The sequence below is a fragment of the Ornithorhynchus anatinus genome, chromosome 5 (assembly GCF_004115215.2).
Source record: "Ornithorhynchus anatinus isolate Pmale09 chromosome 5, mOrnAna1.pri.v4, whole genome shotgun sequence".
Taxonomy (NCBI): domain Eukaryota; kingdom Metazoa; phylum Chordata; class Mammalia; order Monotremata; family Ornithorhynchidae; genus Ornithorhynchus; species Ornithorhynchus anatinus.
In genome coordinates, this window is record NC_041732.1 from 95,173,789 (window position 1) to 95,188,221 (window position 14,433).

The following is a 14,433-nucleotide window of genomic DNA, read 5'->3' on the forward strand; positions in this document are numbered from 1 at the left end:
ATACTACAGAGAAGGAGGGGTGAGGACCAGAGAGGTAGATTTGGGACTCATCTGCATAGAAACAGTAGTTGAAGGCAGAGATTAAGTGGAGAAGATGAGGATTAGTTAAAGATGTAAGGGAAGATCTGGGAAATATTCTAGAAGGAAAACAGACAAGTGACAGGCCGAGGTGAGAATTAAAAGACAGCATGAGTCACGAGAAATTTCATTCCTTCTCTTGAATCCCACTTAATTTTGGATGCCTCTAGGGACCCAGCAAATGTCCAGATGTAGAAGTCACACACAGAGGACACGCTGGTAAATGTTATTCTGCATCTCACATTTCCCAAGGCTGTCTGATTCCAAACCAGACTCAAAGGGCATCGGGTAAGCCTGGGGAACGTGCCTTAGATTGGATCGGTCCCCGCCAGTCTTAGAATAGCTCAGAAGAGGGACTTGGGTCCTGCCATTTAGTTCAGACCCAGAGCTAGTTTAGCTTTCAAAGGGTTTTCTGGACTGGTGACTACCGTGGGTCCATCCGGTCTTGCCCGCTGGGCACTGTCAAGGTACTCATTCCTGGGACTGGCCTCAAATCAGACTGGGCTCTGTGGAGTGTATGTGGGGGAGGGGGGAATTGTAATTATAATAGTAATAAAAACTGGGGTATTTAAGCGCCTACTGTGTGCCAGGGACTGTACTAAGTTCTGGGGGGGAATACAAGCAAATCATGTTGGACACAGTCCCTGTCCCATGTGGGGCTCACGGTCTCAATCCCCATTTTACAGATGAGGTAACTGAGGCACAGAAGGGGGACAGTGTCTTGCCCAAGATCACACAGCAGATAGTGGCAAGTCATCAAGGGTAGAGGATGGCATAAGATCCTGGGCTCTAAGGGCGGGGGGGGCGGGAGGAGAGAGCAATGAGAGGGGATATTATTACTCCACCCTTTTTCCTGGCTGTTGCTATATTCTACCACGAGGTATCTGGTTGTTGCAGCATTTCCTTCTTTGGCTTCCCCTTCTTTGTTAAGAATTTGTGTTTGGAGATAAAGCTCCTAACACGGTATCACGGTGTTATTATTTCAGAAGATAAACGTCGTTGAGACGACCAAAGTATCATCTCTCCACAAGGATGAGAAATACGGACAGGCTACATGGCCGCGGCGGCGGTATGTGGCTCTATCTCCTCAGCTCAATGGCAGCAGCGGGGCTTTGGGATGTGAGTCACTCCCTTCTTAATTGCTGCAGCAGTTGACTGGGAAAAATCTGGCAATACACTATGCAATACTGCACGAAGCTGTCCTTCTGCACAGCTAAAACGGGCCTTTTTTAACCAAGAACTCCTTTCCCGGCCTTGAGAAGTGAAGAACTTCACAGTTTCCTGTAGCTCCCTTTAGGGCCATGCATTTATTCCAAGACTGACTACCTGTAGAACCACCAAATTCTCTCTTCTCTTACTCCTTTCTTACTACCTGTCTTTTAACAATTCGGGGCTTCTACCAAAGTCGACCAGATGAGGAGAGGAAATTAAAATTGATTTTGATTCTCTGGAAAATATCAGTAAGGGAAGAAATTGATGGCTACGGTTGGGCTTGCCCGCTGTGTGACCTTGGGCAAGTTGCTTAACTTCTCTGTTACTCAATTTGCTCATCTGTAAAATGGGAAAAAATACCCATTCTCCCTCTCCCTTAGATTGCGAGCCACATATGGAACAGAGATTGGGTCAGATCTGATTGTATTTTATCCTCTCCAGTGCTTAGCCCATCTTAAATACTTAATACCACAGTTATTGTTGACTATTTACCAATTCCAATTACTCCCCTCTTCTACCAATCAGCACAGACAATCGAGGTACAGCTATGTTCATTAGCATGTATGACAAACAGCACCATCAAAACAGGCTAAATCAACTCAGAATAGGTACTGCAACATGACGAGATTTGAATTTTACTGTGGAAAATGTTCTATGGCATCTAAATTATCTAGGGCTTTGCCAGCAAACCCTAAGAAATGCCAAAGTCAACCCCAAAGTCAGTGAGATAAGTCAGAGATGCACAATGGGTCTGGTCCTGGGTTTCTTTTCTTTTCTTTTTCAATGGTACTTGTTAAATGCCAGCTATATGCCAGGCACTGTACTAAGTTGATACAAGCAAATCAGGTTGGATGCAGCCAACATGCCACATGGGTTCAGTCTTACTCTTCATCTGCAAAATCCTCACCTGTGGTCAGGTACAGAGAAGTTAAGTGACCGGCCCAAGGTCACACTCTAGGCAGACAGGTTTGAAGACGCAACAAGAGATGTGGTTGTCGGTGTCCCCTATTCTGGGAAATTCTGCCAACTCAACAGACTTGGAGCACCATTCAGTCATAGAGGGACACCACTCAGTCTCGCAGATCACTGCTCCCTAAAAACACATAAACCAGAAGACAGGCAAATGACCATAAACCATTTTGCCCAATCGGCTGGGCCCTAACAGTCGTCGGTCCCCAGTCACAGAGCATGGGGTGGGAAAGGTGCCCGCACCAATCTCTCTCGGAAGCACTGACCGAGCCGAATCGGCCGGGCCCTAACGGTCATCGGTCCCCAGCCACAGAGCATGGGGTGGGAATGGTGCCCACACCAATCTCTTTTGGAAGCACTGACTGAGCCTGTGGTCTTCTGTCTGGAACAGTTAATCCCTGGGCTGGGTGGTGATTCTGTACACCTGTGGCCATTTTAGGCTGAATGGATGAGTGTGTGTTTGGAAAGACCCCGATGACTCGGTCTGCCTCGTGTTGGAGGGACAGCTAAGAAGAGTCCGAATCAAGTTCCCGGAATTCCTCCGGGTAGGACATGATTCGCCACCGACACACCATCGGCCAGGCGCGGCACTGTGGCTCATTCCTTTTCCAATTCCAATCCGTTCCCTGTAGACTCTGATCAGATAAAATTCAACACTGTGAAGAGATGATTTGCAATTTTTCTTCTGCCCCAGAAAATGCCACTGAGCTAAGCTACTGTCTGGACTTCCTGCATGGGCATAGCAAGGGGGCTGGTAAACTCTAGACTGCAAGCTCCATGTGGGTAGGGAATGTGACTGCTAACTCTGTTGCATCATGCTCTTCCAAGAGCTTAAGTCCAGTGTTCTGTACATGGTAAGCGCTCAAATAAATATCACTGATTGACAACCCTGAAGGTAAACTATCTGCTTGCACCACCGAAGTCATATACACAACTACAAATTTACACTGGCAACACAGAGCTAAATGTGGTCACAGAATTCTGTTACCTAAGCAGCCTACTGATCAACAACACAACAACAGACTAGGAAGTAAAAATTCAAATCAAGAGGGTCAGCAGATCTCCTCCGGGAGCCTGTCCAACAGAACGTAGCAGGGGAATTTCAGGCTCCGGACCAAACAAAAGATCTACAGTGCCGGTCTACCTCCTTTGTGGCTGTGAGATCCAGACTCCGCAACGACTCCATATCTGACTTCTTGATCAGTTTCACCTGCATCGCTTATGGCCCATACTCAACATCAGTTGGCAGAAGCAACGACAAAGCCCCAGTACAGAGCCAGTCGCCTCGAACTGACTGCGCCGCAACGCAGTTGTGCTGGGCGAGTCACGTGAGGACAGACGGCAAGATACAAGGGCAGCTGCTGTTTGGTGAACTGAAAATGGGAAACCGAAAGCAAGAGGTTCAGAGGAAATGATTTAAGGATACAGACCCAAACGGCTCAACAATGCTGCGTGCCAGCTGACAGCTTGGAGTCATTTGGTGCAGAGAGACTGGGCTGTTGCACTGAAATCAGGAAAGGAGTGGCTCTGTTGGAGCAGAGTCTCCGTAAGAATCATGAAACAAGGAGGCAGCCATGAAAACAGAACCACGGGTACCAAGCAGCGAGCTTGAGAGCGCACGAAGGGTCGCCTTCTCCGACCGACCGATGCTGCTGGGGCTGTCGATCTCACACTGGCCTTTTCAGTCCCCCATATGCCCGTGTCTGAATTTCACCATCGGTGGCATCTTCTTTGAGGATGAAGGGCTGAGAGATAATCCTCTAAAACTCATTGGAAAAAAAAAATCAGCACGCTAGGTGACCAGGCATGGGGTTACCTACTCACTGTGGGAGAATGGACATTCTAAAATCTCCCTTAATAGCCCAACAACAATCCTTTTTATCAAAGTTCTTTTTCTTATATTTACCTATTTCTGTTGCACTTTTTTCCACTCTCAGTAGAGATGGAAATCGCCAACCCTCAAAGAACTTGGAGAACAACTGAAACAATCCTCTGCCTTAGACAACTCACTCATTCAATCCTATTTATTGAGTGCTTACTGTGTGCAGAGCACTGTACTAAGTGCTTCTCTTCACTTTGAATCTGAAGTAAACAATGCTTGCCAACCAAGGCGGACGAAGTTAGAAGGGCCTGTAAAATGAATGTAAAATATTTAGATTATTCTACACCATGTTTTTCTTTTCAGTTTGCTGAGGATAGCTTTGAGAGAATCTCCAAACTAATGCCCTCTAACATCTAATCCTTTTTCCTGGGTACTCAATAAGTAATTTTACAAGTCCATTTGTTTTCTGAAGTAGGCTGTGCTTACCTTCTAACCACTGCATTAGAACGTAAAGCTGCTTTGAAAATGTAATAATAATAATAATAGTAATAACGGTATTTGTGAAATACTTATTATATGCCAAGCACTGTAGTAAGTGCTGGGGTGGATCAAGCCAATCGGGGTGGATACAGTCCCCGTCCTACATGGGGCTCATAGTCTCAATCCCCATTTTACAGATGAGGTAACTAAGGCCCAGAGAAGTGAAGTGACTTGCCCAAGGTCACACACCAGACAAGTGGCAGAGGCGGAATTAGAACCCATGACCTTCTGAGTCCCAGGCCCGTGCCCACGAGTGCTTTGAGTGCAAATTTTGACATTCATTATCATGACTGATCATACTGATGGACCCAGTATTTCACGGTGCAGCAGGAATGAGCGTGTGAGGTGTTATGCACGCCAACAGCACTATAATTAATTCCTCTGCACAGGTTCTCAGCCTTAAAGTCTCAGGATGGAAGCTCATCCATCGTTCCTGAAGGGAGACTCCATCGTAGGGCTTTAAAAATGCTGACTTTAAAAAACCCTGTAATTTTCATCTTTGCTCTCAAGGGAAAAAAACTGTAAGAAAAATCAAGGTTTTAGCCCTATATTGGCTAGGTATTTATACTCACAGTAAATTAGATTTTTTTTTTTCAGTTCCATTGCTATTCCCTCAATTACAAACACTGGCTCTCCCCAGAATCACCACTTGCCCTAGATGGAAAGCACTTACTGCTTTTTTTTTTTGCCAAATAGCACCCAGTATACAGCTAAATGGAGTTTAAAATCATCACATACAGAGTGTCGTGAAATAGATTATAGATGTTTAAAGCCAAATACCATTATTATTATTATTATTAATAAAGATCCAAAAACACAGGCTAGGAGAGTGGTGATTTGGGGTTCAGATCACAGCAAAGTCTTTCCAGAATGTGCAATACAAATGAGGACAGGAAAAAGTACCCAGTCACTGCAGAGGGGAGGATAGGTAAGGCAAATGAAGGTTTAGTCAGTGAAAGTCTCTTGGAGGTGTGATTTTCTAAGGGTTTGGAAGGTGGGGAGATCGGTGGATCACTGGATATGAAGGGGTTGGCAGCAGGAGGGATTGAGATACAGAGAGTCGGTTGGCGGCAGAGGAGCAGAGCGTGAGGACTGGGTTTCAGTAAAGTATAGTAATGTAAGGAAGGAGAGGGAGAGCTGATTGTGTGCCTTAAAGCTCGAGGTAAGGAGGCTTTTGAGGAGTAGGAATATATGGACTGATTGTTATTTTCCAGAAAAATGATCCACGCAGCAGAGTGAAGTTGGACTGGAGTGGGGAGAGGAAGGAGGCAGGTAAGTCAGTGATGAGGCTAATGAAGTAGTCCAAGCAGGATAGAAGAGCTTGGATCAGCACGGCAGCAGTTTGGATGGAGAAGGGCATATTTTAGTGATGTTGTGAAGGTAGAACCGACAGGATTTCGTGACAAAGAGAATGTGTGGGTTGAGTGAGAGGGATTAGTTAAGGATAATGCCAAGGTCAAGGGCTTGTGAGACAGAGTGGGTGATTTAGCGGTACAGTGGTATTGCTGGCATTCCTCTGAGCAATGGAGGACTTGATCTGTTGTGCTACACACTTTTGAAGAATTACAACACAGTCAGTAGACTGTGTTTCCCCCAAATTGGGAGAGCAACCAGATCAAATCAGAGGGATTTGATGCTGGGGATGAACTACTTGGAAGCCAATCGACCCAGAACGGTTCATTTGCTTGGAATCAGTTTCCACGCAACAGTGTTCAAAGAATGTCCACGGACGACCGCAGGGTTGTTCTGCGTTGGTAGTGGTCCAGCACTGAAGGGATGCTATGCACCCTCAGTCCGTCAGCCCGTGGGAGATGGTTTGTTTAGCTACTGGGACTCTCACACAAGACATGAGAAGTTAACTGGATAACCTTGGCTATGGGAACATTCCAGGTAGTGGAGATAGCTGGGTTTTTTGCACTGAAAGTGTGGGGCTGCCTCCTTATCACTACTCAGAGTGTAAGGTTCACAAAAATGAGAAGCAGCATGGCCTAGTGGATAAAGCAGGGGCCTGAGAGTCAAAAGGACCTGGGTTCTAATGGTGGATCTGCCACTTGTCTGCTGTACGACCTTGGCCAAGTCACTTCACTTCTCTCTGCTTCAGTTATCTCATCTGGGGATTAAGACTGTGGGCCCCATGTGGGACATGGACTCTGTGCAACCTCATTAGCTTGTATCTACTCCAGTGCTTGGTACAGTAACTGGCACATAGGAAGTGCTTCACAAATACTATAAAAAAGAGGGTTTACATACAATTCTAAACTACCTTAAGGTGAAATTTAGGACTATCATCCTTTCTAAGATGTGGAGATATGGTAAGTCTACCTCAAGGACTTGCTTGAAGCTTGCAGGTCCAGAAATGACTTCCTAGGAAGCTAGCTTTCCATGAAACGACTCAGCCATTCCAGCTCCCAGGCATATTAATCATGGAGCAAGCATGATGGTAATGTACCACCCAGAAGGCTGTTGAGTTCTTTCATGATCCTGTTGACAAGAAGCTGTTCCCATGGGGTTTTTTCCCCATACAACTACCCAAAATGCCAATAATTTGCTTGTTGTTCGAAGGCTGGACCAACTTAGGCGGAAGAGTACTCCAAGACAATCTGGGGATGGCAGGATATAAGACACAGGGGTTTGACCAAATTGCAAACCTCCAAGGAATAAGTGCTCGGACAGAAGGCTTATGACCTGCTATTATTATTATAATGGTATTTGTCAAGCACTTACATTGGGCTCCAGTCCTGTGCTAAGCAGAGGGGTAAATACAAGATTTCCAGACCAGTCGCAGTCTCTGTCCACTCAGGGATCATGAGTCTTAGATATAGTAATAATAATGGTATTTGTTAAGGGTTTACTATGTGCCAAGCCCTGTTTTAAGTGCTGGGGTAAACACAAAGTAATCAGGTTGTCCCCTGTGGGGCTCACAGTCTTCATCCCCTTTTTACAGATGAGGGAACTGAGGCCCAGAAAAGTGAAGTGACTTGCCCAGTCACACATCTGACAAGTGGCGGAGCCAGAATTAGAATTCCCTTCCTCTGACTCCCAAGCCCGGGCTCTTGCCACTGAGCCACGCTGCTCCTCTAAGGACAAGATAAGGACAGCATATATCTTATTTTACCAACTCTATTGTATTACACTCTCCCAAGTAGTGCATATAGTCTATGCTCAATAAATACCACTGACTGATTACCGAGGGAAGTGAGGAACATGGAGATAATGTAGCGGTACTGGTGATGCACGGGTCCAATACACTGGTCTGATTTGCCCAGGATGACAGAGCAGGCCAGGTGGGCAGAGACCAGAATTTGGGTCTTCTGACTCACAGGGCCCTGCTATTCTTCACTAGGCCACACTCCCTCCAAGTAATACCTCTGATGTCTGGTCTAATATATAGCTGTGGCAATATCACTCCTCTCAACAGCTATCCCAAGGGAACAGTGAATTTGGACTTTGGTGCAGGACAGTCTTGTTCTATAATAATAATAATGTTGGCATTTGTTAAGCCCTTACTATGTGCAGAGCACTGTTCTACGCGCTGGGGAGCATACAAGGTGATCAGGTTGCCCCACGTGAGGCTCACAGTCTTCATCCCCATTTTACAGATGAGGTAACTGAGGCTCAGAGAAGTTAAGTGACTAGCCCACAGTCACACAGCTGACAAGTGGCAGAGCCGGAAATCAAACCCATAACCTCTGACTCCCAAGCCCGGGCTCTTTCCACTGAGCCACGTTGGAAAGTCACACTAACTGCTTTATGGAACGTGCCAATGAATTGTATTTACTGAGCGCTTACTATGTGCAGAGCATTGTACTAAGCACTTGGGAGAGTACAATTTAACAAAATTAAGAGATACATTCTCTAATCATACCCAGCTTACAGTCTAGAGGAGGACACAGACAATCTGAGGAATCAGGTCACTTTCATTATCGAGCCCCATTGTGGAAAGATCTTTCTCAGGGACTACATTTTGCATTTTTCTTCTAAGACAAAGGTGTTCAGGTTTCTGAGGGAAATTGTAGGTTCGGTGTCTGTTAGATGCCCTATTGGGCATTATCAACCTGGGGAGGTGGGTAAGATGGGGCTTGGGGGGGGGGGGTTGGGGAGATAGGCAGTTATATCAAATTGTTATACTCTGCTTCTTTTCCTGATCTATTGGCCTCTAAGAAGCAGCGTGGCTCAGTGGAAAGAGCATGGGCTTTGGAGTCAGGGCTCATGAGTTCGAATCCCAGCTCTGCCACTTGTCAGCTGTGTGACTGTGGGCAAGTCACTTAACTTCTCTGTGCCTCAGTTCCCTCATCTGTAAAATGGGGATTAAGACTGTGAGCCCCACGTGGGACAACCTGATTCCCCTATGTCTACCCCAGTGCTTAGAACAGTGCTCGGCACATAGTAAGCGCTTAACAAATACCAACATTTATTATTATTACTGCTGGGTGCTGAGGTTTTTTGTTGTTTTTTTTAAAGGAATTTGTTTAGCTCTTACTATGTGCCAGGTACTCTATTAAGCACTGAGGTAGATTCAAGCTAATTGGGTTGGATACAGTCCATGTCCCCCGTGACGTTCACAGTCTTCATCTCCATTTTACAGACGAGGTAACTGAGGCAGAGAGTAGTGAAGTGACTTGTCAAAAGTTCCACAGCTGCCAAGTGGCAGAGCCGGGATTAGAATCTACCTTCTCATTCCCAGGCCCTTGCTTTATCCACTAGACCATTCTGCTTCATAGTTTTGTGGAACGATGTATAAATGGGATCAGACAGGTGAATTAATTCAAAAGTTCTAGGTCCCTGGAAAAGCAGTGCCTGTTGGTGGCATTTCACATAAGCCTCCAATGTTGTCATGTATCTACAGTCCCCTAGACTGTAAGCTCTTGTGGGTAGCGAACGTGTCTACCAACTCTGCTATATGTTCTTCCCCTTGACTCTATTTATTGCCATTGTTCTTGCCTGTCCGTCTCCCCCGATTAGACTGTAAGCCCGTCAAACGGCAGGGACTGTCTCTATCTGTTGCCGACTTGTTCATCCCAAGCGCTTAGTACAGTGCTCTGCACATAGTAAGCGCTCAATAAATACTATTGAATGAATACTCTCCCAAGTGCTTAGTATAGTGTGCTGCATGCAGTAAGGGTGTCATACTATTGAAAACTGATTAATGTATCTATTCCTCCTATGGTATTATCAATGAGATTTATTTATTGAGCACTTACTGTGTGCAGAGCACTGTACTAAGCACTTTAGAGAGTACAGTACAAGAGTTCATAGACACTTCCCTGCCCACAAGGAGCTTACTTTCTAGAGAGGAAGACAGACATTGCAATAAATAATGGATATACACCTAAGTGTTGTGGGGCTGAGGGTGGGGTGAATGAGTGTTTAAGGAGAATGGAACAATAATAATGGCATTTGTTACGTGCTTACTATGTGCAAAGCACTGTTCTAAGCGCTGGGGGGATACAAGGTGATCAGGTTGTCCCACGTGGGGCTCACAGTCTTAATCCCCAGATGAGGTAAATGAGGCACAGAGAAATTAAGTGACTTGCCCAAAATCACATAGCTGACAAGTGGCGGAGCTGGGATTAGAACCCATGAACAGATAGGACAGATGAGGGCTTAAGTAAGTTTTCTAGGAAGAGATGTGGTTTAAGAAGGACTTTAAAGGTGGGGAGAGTGGCTGTCTGCTGGCAATGAAGGGGGAGGGAGTTCCAGGCCAGAGGTCGGATGGAGCAAGGGGTCAACGGCAAGATAGATGAGAGAGAGATAAGGTGAGTAGGTTGGTGTTAGAAGAGCGAGTGTCTGGGCTGAATTTTAGTGAAAAGTCAGTGAGGAGGGTTGAGCTGATTGAGTGCTTTAAAGCCAATGGTTAGGAATCTCTGTCTGATGCAGAGGGGGACGAGGCAACCACCGAAGCCTTCTGAGGAGCGGGGATACGTGAACTGAACAGGTCTTTTTAGAAAAATGATTCAGGCACCAGAGTAAAGACTGGAGTGCGGAGAAACAGGAGGCAGGGAGGTCAGCGATGAGGGTGATGCAGTAGTCAAGGAGGGCTATGAGAAGTGTTTGGGTCAGTATAGTGGCAGTTTAGATGGATAGGGAAAGGTCAGATTTTAGTGATGTGAAGGTACAATTGACAGGACTTGGTGACAGGCTGAATATGTGGGTTGAATGAGAGAAATGAGTTGAGAATGTCAAAGTTACAGGCTTATGAGACAGGGAGTATGGTGGAGTTGTTTACAGTGATGGGAAAGTCAGGGGTGGGGAGTGGTGCCAGGATGGGAAGATGAGGATGATGAGGAGTTCTGTTTCAGATATGTTAAATTTGAAGCATTGGGGGGACTTCAAATTAGAGATGTGTCCTGAAGGCAGGAGGAAACGCAATACCGCAAAAAAGGAGGAAGATCTGGGAATCATCTGTGTAAAGACAGCAGGTGAAGCCGTGTGGGTGAATGAGTTCTCTGAGAGAGTGGGTGTAGATGGAGAATAGAAGGGGACTAGAATAGAGCCTTGAAAGACTCCCACAGTTAGAGGGTGGAAGGCAGAGGAGGGGCCTGTGAAAGAGACTGAGGAGGAGGAGAATCAGGAGGAGACAGTGTCAGTGAAGCCATGCTTAGATGATGTATCCAAAAGGGGGTGGGTCCACAGTGTCAAAGACTTTCGCCTGAACAGTGATTCCGAGTTGTAGGGCAGATAGATAATAATAATAATGTTGGTATTTGTTAAGCGCTTACTATGTGCAGAGCACTGTTCTAAGCGCTGGCATAGATACAGGGTAATCAGGTTGTCCCACGTGAGGCTCACAGTCTTACTCCCCATTTTACAGATGAGGTAACTGAGGCACCGAGAAGTTAAGTGACTTGCCCACAATCACACAACTTACCGTGGCAGATCCGGGATCCGAACCCATGACCTCTGACTCCCAAGCCCGGGCTCTTTCCACTGGGCCACGCTGCTTCTCTAATCTAAGGTGTTCTGGGATTTCTGTGTTGAATCTGTCATTTCTCTTTCCATTTCCACAGCTATTAGGACGGCTGTGGATCGGGCCCTACAGGTCGCCCTCATGACTCTTAGAAGGCAAGTACCAATCTCCAACCGTTTGGTGACTCCAACATCCTCCACCCTTGGTAGTGCTCTTTGCTCAGCATGAGAAAAACCCTTTGGGGAATCTCGCTTTCTCAAGTCACAAGGGATAACTTGGTAATTTTCTGGACTAGGCCCTCCAGATTCTAAAACAATGGCTAAATTCAGGAGTGAAGTGTGTCCAATGGTAATTAAGAGCCACGGTTATCATCATCTTAGTTTCTGCTAAGAATTTACCCACAGGTAGAATCCGTTTGCAGTTCCCACAGTTCTTAACAGTGTCTAGGTCTGCAAGGGTTCCCTTGGTTATTTTGTCCAGAATATGGTAGAAAAGTACAGCTTGTTTGTTTTGTGATCCGCTTCCTCTGATTTCTTCCCTGAGGCCATCCAAAATCACGGTCTTTATGATTTCTAAGGTACCTTCCTGCTTCATTCATTTGATACTTCTGTCAAGGAACACTTAGCAGCGGCAGAACTCCATGCTTCAGTGTCCTCACGGCCTTCATAATACCTGACCACGTTCCCTTAATTTGCCCCAGGATCTCCCCGAATGACTGGGTTTTCTTCTCCTGCCTGTTGAGAATTTGGTCACTGGAATCCTCTAGACTATGAGCTCCTTGTGGGCAGGGAGCGTGCTTACTAACTCTGTTGCACTGCACTCTCCTAACCGCTCAGTACAGTGCTCTGCACACAGGAAGCACACGATAAACAAGACTGAATCTGCTGATTTTATTTCTCCCTGCAGAAGCACTCTAAGGTTATTTACTAAGTCACTGTCCGTAGACCCGAGGTTTCCATGTGTGTGTCCAACAGCTCTGGGGCCCATCTTTCTGTAGATCCCAAGGTAGACCGAATGGCAGGCACAGAGGATGTACCTTACATCCTCTCAGTGGGGAGCAGGAAGTTTCTTTGATTTTCTAGTTCAGCCCTGGGCTTCTTTGTATTTTTGAGAGCTGTCCAAAGTGTGAGCAACAGAAAGCCCTGACCTTGCCAACTGGGAGGGGGTGTGGCACTCTGAGCACTTCATGGGAAGTGTCATCAAGGGCAAGGCACAACTCTGGGTGGCAAAGAGAGCCTAAGTATTGGGAAGGACTTGCCACTCCACCTGCTCTGGGAAATGTATGCACATCAGGTCAATCTTGCCACATAATGCTGATTGAGGTCACATGTGCACAGATGAGCCTCCTCGATCAAAGAGTGTATATATGTTATGCACATCAACTTACAAAAGCAAAAAAATTGTAACAAGTTATATTATGTGTACTCGTTACTCTAACAAGGATAGTTGGGGGAAGATTGTTTGTTTCTCAAGGCTTCCCACCAGAGCAGTAACCATTAGCTAAACTACCCTCCACTGCTACTAGTCTTAGAGGACAGGCCAGGATGGGGGGGAGGAGGGTTTAAGAAGGAGTTGGATCGTGCAACGATGCAATGTGAGGCCTGGAGAGACAGGAAGGAACCACTACACGGAAGATGGTGGAGGGTTCTTTTATCTCTTTTTTTTGTTTATGGTATTTGTTAAGCACTTACTATGTGCCAGGCACTGTACTAAACACTAGGGTAGGTACAAGGTAATCAAACTGGACACAGTCCATGTCCCACATGGGGCTCACACTCTCAATCCCATTCTGTAAGATAACTAAGGCACAGAGAAGTGAAGTGACTTGTTAAAGGTCACACAGCAGACAAATGGAGGAACTGGGATTAGAAGCCAGGTTCTTCTGAGCCCCAGGCCCGTACTCTATCCACTAGGCCTCACTGCTTCTCTCTTCCTAGTCACAGTCTGGTTGGGTGGAAATAAGACTGGTGGTGCCAGGAGGCCAGTGGGACTAGCCCTTTATGATTTTCTTTTTTTTTTCCTACTTTCATTTTGGACAGCAGGCAGATCACAGCTTCAAAGTGGACAGCCCGGGGCCTCACTCTGAGGTGAGGGAACCCAGCTTCCCTCAGCCATATCCTAAGTGGAGAGGAGGCAAGGGAGTTTACCGGGCCTCTTCCTTCCACGGCAGGGATTGCTCAGCTGAACAGCGGAAAAGGAAAAACAACCTAACTTGAATCGGGAACACAGGAGGAGAAAGCTGGTGGATTCTTCCTCTGTAGCAGGCAGAACAAGCCCCGGTGGGAGAGGAGAGTTTGGGAGCCAGGACGGAAAAATCCTGTCCCACTGGCAAAAGTCGGCAGAAAGGTTAGAAATGATCTGGAAAGAGAGGCTGAAATGGAGCTCATCCCATGATTTGATCTGTTGCTACCCACATTTGTAAAAATGTAAAATAAGAGACTATTCTGCCTAGAGATTTCTTGTGGGTTCACCTTCAAAGAAAAAAAAATGTAGCATGAGGGAAAAAAAACCCAAGGCACAGAAGTCTTGACGGCCCAGTGCCAAAAATCAGTGAATAAAACCAATGTCGTTATATCGTCCTCTCCCAAGTGCGTAGTACAGTGCTCTGCACACAGTAAGCGCTCAATAAATATGATTGATTGAAAAAATTAACTACCGAGATGCCTCAGGGGTCTCTGTTTGAGCCTAATAAGGAATCCGGCTGCCTGGGATCTTGATAGCCAAGAGGAAGGAAAACAATGAATCAGAACAGTTGGAACTCACATCTGTTTGTCCTATATCTGTTTAGGTTTTGTTTTGGGAAAGAGATACAGATAAACCTTGTATAACACTTTAGTCATGGTCTCTGAAACAACCGTGTTCTGAAAACGTGGGCATTCAGTTAATGAAAAAGGGGTTCGATTTG

At 46.1% G+C, this 14,433-nt stretch overlaps 1 protein-coding gene across 7 annotated transcripts in view; it reads right to left on the reverse strand.

The window, feature by feature from the left end:
* The window catches only part of ANKRD12 (ankyrin repeat domain 12), a 132,126-nt gene that overhangs the window by 108,135 nt on the left and 9,558 nt on the right, over window positions 1-14,433 (reverse strand). Inside the window, exon 1 of one of the 7 annotated variants that reach the window (XM_039912137.1) lies at window positions 2,198-2,355. The exons of the other annotated variants lie outside the window; for them this stretch is intronic. The gene's annotated coding sequence lies outside the window, so the exon portion shown is untranslated. Of the gene's footprint in view, window positions 1-2,197; window positions 2,356-14,433 lie in introns of those variants that run through there. 7 annotated transcript variants of the gene reach the window in all.